Source organism: Myotis brandtii, unplaced genomic scaffold, assembly GCF_000412655.1.
Source record: "Myotis brandtii unplaced genomic scaffold, ASM41265v1 scaffold813, whole genome shotgun sequence".
NCBI classification, from domain to species: Eukaryota; Metazoa; Chordata; class Mammalia; order Chiroptera; family Vespertilionidae; genus Myotis; species Myotis brandtii.
In genome coordinates this window covers 1219093-1226038 of record NW_005371287.1, presented here as the reverse complement: position 1 = coordinate 1226038, position 6946 = coordinate 1219093, and the positions used below count along the sequence as shown (strand labels likewise).

At 46.8% G+C, this 6946-nt stretch overlaps 1 long non-coding RNA gene across 1 annotated transcript; it reads left to right on the top strand.

Annotated features, from left to right (window-relative positions):
* Window positions 1–3562: 3562 nt before the first annotated feature.
* LOC102249506 lies at window positions 3563–6709 on the top strand. The gene is made up of 3 exons (XR_314587.2): window positions 3563–3690; window positions 5378–5463; window positions 6453–6709. It is a non-coding gene; the product is annotated as an uncharacterized LOC102249506 (long non-coding RNA).
* Window positions 6710–6946: the final 237 nt, after the last annotated feature.

Sequence of the window (6946 nt, the reverse complement as noted above, 5' to 3'; positions counted from 1 at the left end):
GTCCCAAGATGTCCATAGTCTATAGAGCTTTTTAGACCAGATTGGCATGGATCCATGAGTCAGCATCCTGTGGATGCAAGCATTCCATAAAGTTTTGGTGATGAATGGGACAGGGAGGGAGGAGCCAGGGGCCAGGACACAAAGTCTTCAGTGGGGACGTATAAATAGCCCGAGTGGCTGATGGCTGCAGAAATGCGTCACCAATGGGCCTGGGCACACTGAAGCTTAGGCCTCACACCTGCTCCATCATCTTGGCCAGGCTGTGCGTGTGTGTGTGTGTGTGTGTGTGTGTGTGTGTGTGTGTTTTATAGTGTCTGTTTGGAGTGATGATGATTGCTTTTAAAATACAGTCTGGGCCTCTCCACAGGTCCCCAGCAGCTCTAAAGGATGGAGTAAAACCCGTTTGCACCTCATCCACTTAGGTGACCTGTCTTAAATGGGCCCCTAACAGAAGAATTAGAGCAGCATGGAGAGAGTGGAACCAGATTGTGAAAACCGGTAAGCCTGCCCTTTGTCAGGAGGCGACTCCATTCTGGTCAGCCTGTATCCATAAATATCTGTAGGTTCCATTCTATGCAGTGGCTTTAAAGTGGGCGAAGTGAAAAGGAGGGAGGGAGGCAGGAGCAGGGCACAGTCAGTGTCTTTCTGGACCAGGAAGGGAGCAGAGAGAGATTTACAAACCACTGTGAGATCACGAGAAGGAGTAGGAGGACCAGAGCCAGTACAGACAGAGCCTGGGATGCAGAGCAGGGGCCGTTGATTGTGGCCGGTCAAGTGGGGGAGCTTTTCAGAAAGGGACCTGTCCGCTGGGCCAGGATTCTCTTGTGCTGATTTTGAGAGGGTCCCGGAGGAAGATTCTAATTCTAATTATTACTGGCTCTTTTATTTTGTTTTGTCTCAAAGCAGTAGGAACTCCTTCCTAATGGACTAATCTACGAAGAAGGCCTTACCGTGTGGTCCTCTCTGAAATGCTTGCATGCACCTTCTTAGAGCCAGGCTGCCTGTCTGTAGGTCTGTGTCGTTTTCTCTCGGGACTGTCTGCTCCTTGAAGGGAGGGACTGGCTCTGCTGTGGCTTCGATGCTCTGCCTCTCCTCATGGTGCTGGGCACACAGTAACTGCGACATTGATGCAGGTGAATAAATAAAATGATTCATGCAGATCAGTGAGATGCTAATGATTCATTGCTGAGGAGGTTAATAATTGTAAAGCATTTCATTGGGAAGGGCCCAGGAGAGGTTGACCTCTACACACGTCTCCCTAGCATCACTCTGGGCTAGATCCTAGACAGCGCCCACTCCCCTTCACCGGTTGGTAACCTGAGGCACAATCGCATGGAATGCAAATCCAGAGCTAAATACTGATAATAACCTCTCCCATTTGCATTTCAGTTTAGAGGTCGCCACAGTGTGAGGGGAGGCATGTGGCTTATTTGTGTTTTCCAGGTGAGGACCTCAGGCTCAGAGAGGGGGAGTGTCAGGTGAAAGGTTTTTGAGGGAGATGGGGGCTTAGTGAAATGATGCTACAATAAACAAGACACATCCACAGTTAGGATAGGTCCTGACAAAATACTTGGTCTGAATTGTGTGAGAATGCATAGGTAGGAGACATTTCAATGGCAGACAGGGGGGTTGGGACAGGTGGGTGGGGTGGAAGGGACATGGACTTGGAGCTCGGGAGATTTGGGTGTTTGTCCCCACTCTCCCAGAGACTTACGTCAACTGGGGAAGGTTGTCTTGTCCTTTGTCTTGGCCTCGGTTTCTTCATCCACAAAAGGAGAGAAATAGTTTATTTGTAGTTACTTGTGGCTCAAATATGCTACTGACACAAAGCTATGGAGATACCCTAGTAGAAGACAAAGACAGCCTGAATTATCTCAGAAAAATGCCATACTTGACTGATTTTTATGATGCAAAGCATTCTTTATAGGTAAAATTATATTTAAATCAAATTACACCCCCCACCAAGATCCTTCAGTGTTGGGGGCCTATAAAGATGATAGAGAGATGATTGAGATACAGAGGTCATCATTGGAGCTGTTTGTAATATTTGTCAGTATCATGTGATCATGGAGTGAGGATGAAGCACAGGCCACTGACACCCAGGCTCTCTTCTCTCCTGCCACCAGGTCTGGCGATGGAATAGTGGGTCACCTCGGCTCCACTAGTCTGATGACCTCAGACACATGCTCCGTCTCTTCCTTTAAAATCAGGACTAAAATGACCAGCCTCGTCTCTTGCCTCTTGCCAGGGAAGTCTTATGAGGGTCACGTGAGATCGCCTATGTGAGAGCATGTGGTGAGCTGTAGAGCCCTGTACAAAGGCTTCAGTGAGTGTAAGTTAGTTATCATGGCCTCTGGTCATCCATGGGGCTATGGGGACAGTGACCCCCTACCCTTGCCAGGATCACTCGACTCTGGCCTCAAAGTTGGGCTTAGGGGGGAAAAGTGAAAGTCTTCCTGTTGGCTTTAGCTGAATCCCTCGAGTTAGCTGGCGTGCTTCCCAGAACCTCATCAAAACAGAGCAGGAACCAAGGGGGTTGGCCAGCCAGAACGGAAAGTGAAACATCGGGCCTCAGCGCTGCTGGGCGCTTAACAGGATGAAAGGAGTCTTACTTCTCTGTCCTTATTAGGGCCCTGCGTTATCACAGCGTGTGACCTTGAACGAGTCACTTCCCTCTCTGAGCTCAGGTTTCTTGCTCTTTCCAATTTTAGGAGTTTGAGAGGGTGATTTCTGGATTCTGTCTGTCCTGGTGACATAAGAAGGTTTTTTAAGTGAAGGGTCAGTTCACATATGAAACAGCGTCAGGGCCCCTCCAGGACTGGTGCTTTAAGCTCCAGGGAGGCGCCTGGGTAGCCTTGTGCTGAGTTGAGTGGCCTTGATGGGAACACAGGCTGCTGCCAGGGGCAAGCAGGAGCCCGCTGTGCTTTGGCAGCTGTGAGTCACAGAGCTCTGGGCAAAGATCGGAGTCAGGCCATATGAGCTGCAAAGCTCACCCCCTCCCCTGCCGCCAGAAGGCTGCTCTGCCTCCTGTACCCTGTGGGCACCATGGCCCCTGAGCTCCGTACTGCAGACTCGCTGTCCCTGAGGCAGGGATGGACAGCGCATACCTACCAGTTAGGGGGCGTGGATAATTAGGCAAGAATGCAGAGGCGCAGAAGAGGAAAGGGAAAGCAAAGCAAGAACATTATTTCTGTGATAACAGGACAGTGGTTTCTGCTGGGTGAGAGGGAGGCAAGGAACCCTTCCCTCTGGTTCTGGTTCAGAAAATATTATTTCCATGTTATTCTTTTTATTTTTGAGAAAGAGAGGAAGGGGGGGAGAGAGAGAAAAAGAGAGAGAGTGAGAGAGAGAGAGAGAGAGAGAGAGAGAGAGAGAGAGACCGGTTGCCTTCCATATGAATCCCAAAAGGGGCTTAAACCCACACCCTGGGCATGTATCCTGACCAATAATTGAACTTGGAGCGTTTTGGTGTATGGGACAATGCTCCAACTAATGGAGCCACCCAGTCAGGGTTATTTCTTCTTTATTTAAACTTGGAGGCATTTATGTGGCCGATCACTTTCTGATTATTCATTAAACATTCACTGTTTTATGCACCTCACTGTGCCATGTTCATTGCAGTTTTCAAGTGTGAATCTATTCCTTGGTGCATGCGAAGCAGGTAAAGCTCCATCAACAAGGAAGCATTTGGTAAGTGTTCTTCCCAGGGCGGTGGTCCTGCGGCCTGGGGCAAGTCAGGAGCGCCACCCTCATCTCCCAGTCAGACCCCATGGGCTTCCGTGGTTCCCGGCGAAGAGGTGCCTTCGCACCTGGCTGTGCTTGGGAAGAGTTGCAGTTCTATCCCTGGGTCCTGTCCATGGAAAATGTGTTTCTATCGACTCCTATTCCTTTTCTTTCTCTCCTTCCTTCTTTCTCTCCTTCCTCTCTCTCTCTCTCTCTCCCTCTCTCTCTCTCTTTCTCTCTCTCTCTCTTTTCTCTTTCTCCCCTGCACTTTCTCTTTAACAGACATTATTAGGTCCTTGCCATGTGGCCAACACTACTGGGTATAAAACCAAAGATGAAATGAGAAGGGATTCTGCCCTTCTGAGGGTGAGAAATGTGCCATGAATAATGGACGTGCAGACAGATCAGCACCTTAATATGGTAGAATGTCCAGCCCCCCATTTTCTTATCTGTAGGCCTGGAGGTGTGTTTTGGAGGCACTTGGGCACATCCCCAGAAATGGTAGTAGTTGTCATTGTCATAAAAAAGTGTTATCAGCAGGTCCTAGCTGGGGGTTTCTAAGCTGGCTTCTGAAGGGCAGGTGTGATGGTAATTGACAAAGCAGAGTGGGGAGGACATTTCAAATTTAGTTTTTGCAATTTAAGCAGAGTGATTCCTTCCCCCCACCCCACCCCTAGAAATACAAAGGGAAGGGCCAGTGGCTTAGGCTGACCTACAAGGGCAGTATTACCATGTGTGGGCAAAGGTGTGTTTACCTGCTCACTACACCATGACTCCTTGCTTTATGGAGGACCTCCTGGAATTTCACAGTAAGCCAACTTCCTTGTTGTTAGAATAAAAAAAGTAATGCTATTTTAGCCTAACCCCAAACACTGAAATATGCTATGTAGCTTTAGTAATTGGTTGTGGATTTCTCTCTTCTGTGGGGTAGCATTTTGTTTTAACATAATTTTCTCTTTAAATGTTTTATTTAGCTTTAAAACACAATGATAATATAGGGGATGCTTTCTTTAAAGTTCGTATTTATTTGAGTCAACATGCTAACTACATCATGGGAGTTACTTAAAACCTTAGGTGTATATGCTAACTCTTCATTCCAGAAAATTCAGTGAATGTGTCTGGATTCACAGCCAGACGTAGACGAGGTTACCGGGAGCTCAGTGGCAGGCGAGGTGACCTTCCTAGCTCCTTGCAAAGTCCACAGATGGCTGTCTCCCACATCTGCCTGCCCTCTGTGCTACTCTTGTTCTGCTTTCTGCCCCTGGCTCCTCTCCAAGTCCTGTCCCCTGCTGGACCTACTGCCCAGATCCTGTCCCTTCAATTGCTGAACCCCATCTATGCATTTCCTCTGGTGGGACCCTTGCTCCTTCCCAACTTCTTTCCCTTAATTCCTTCCTAAATAGTCTACATGGATCTCTGATTGGCAGAGCCCACGGTTCTGAGCAGAAGGTTCTTCCATGTGTTTACCTCTGGTTCTCCTCTACACAGAGCAGAATTCAAATGTCAACCACATCTGTATGTCACAATAAAAATAGCCACATTTTCACCTCTCCTGTCTGAAGTGTTGGTGACTCCAATTTTAAAGGAATAATTGCTGACGAAGTGCCGCTCAGCCATTGCTAGAAACGTGTGTTCTTGTTGGTTCTTTCCCCAGGAAATTGCAGGAATGGCATGCGGGAGAGAAGAGGGTCAACACATGACCGCTAATGTGATTAATTAAAGGGCTTAGAATAAACGACAGTAAGTATTTAGTGGTACCTTGGGGGTGGGGGGATTAAAGCTGGTTAAACACATGGGTGGAGGGGGCAGATTAATGAATGACTCAGCGGCTGTGAAAGGGGTTGGAGCATTTTTCAGTAGAGCAATTAATAAACATCTCTTCCGCCACATTACATGTGAGGGAACGCACTTTAATCCTTTAAATGCTTTCACCCTCTGTAATTAGGTAATTAGTTTTAGGAAGCAATGTAACAAATGCACAAGGAGAAAGAAAAACAACAAACGTAGATGAATACATAAGAGCCTTTCATTTTATATCAAATCAGTACTTTCTTATTTTCTTTCTTTTTTTGTTTTGTTTTGTTAATCTCATTGGAGGATTCCCTTCTACCCTCCATTTATTTTTAGAAAGAGTGGAAGGGAGGGAGGAAAGGGGAGAGAGAGAGAAAGAGAGAGAAACATCAATTGTGTCTGGGGATCGAACCTGCAACCCAGGTATGTGTCCTTAACCAGGAATCAAACCCACAACCTTTAGGTGCTTGGGCCGGCATTCTAACCACTGAGAAACCCTGGCCAGGGCTCTTAATTTATTTTATTTTATTTATTTATTTATTTATTTTTGATTTTTCACAGAGAGGAAGGGAGAGAGATAGAGAGAGTTAGAAACATCGATGAGAGAGAAACCTCGATCAGCTGCCTCCTGCACACTCCCCACTGGGGATGTGCCCGCAACCCAGGTACATGCCCTTGACCGGAATCGAACCTGGGACCTCTCAGTCCGCAGGCCGATGCTCTATCCACTGAGCCAAACCGGTTTCGGCTCTTATTTTATTTTTTAAGTTACATTCATTGGGGTGACATTAGTTAATAAGATCACATAGGTTTCAAGTATACATTTCTATGACCTGCATATTGCATTGTGTGGGGCAGTAAAAGGTAAAGGGCCCAAATGTATGGTGATGGAGGATGATTCAAATCAGTACGTACTTCCTATTTCTTTTCTTGTTCAGGTGTCACAGTCTTCCCAGGAGTCTCACTGCCTTTCCACAAGGGTGGGGGGCTGGTTTGTGCCCCGAAAGAAAAGCACGGCCCATAGTACAGAGCTAGGAGCCTCCTGCACCCCCATTAAGTGCTTTTTAGTATAAGCCAGATAAAGTGTGACGCCTCACCTGACCTTTGCCAGGTAAGCTACTAAGTGCTTTATGGATATTATTTCATTGAATCCTCATAACAACCCTCTTCAGTAGATACTACGAGGTAGACGCCATTCTACCCATTTTACAGATAAAGTAACTGAGGCCCAGGAAACTTACATTGCTTGAGGATATATACTCCTCATGAACAGTGCACTTAAGATTTAACCCCGAACTCAAGGGACTGTTATCTTAATCCAGCTTTGTGATTCTATGGCCAATTTTATATGTCCACAGGGTTTCCTGGAAGTTAAAAAATTAGTGAATGGACCCAATTAAACAAGTCCTCACCAATGTAGACCTAGATGTTT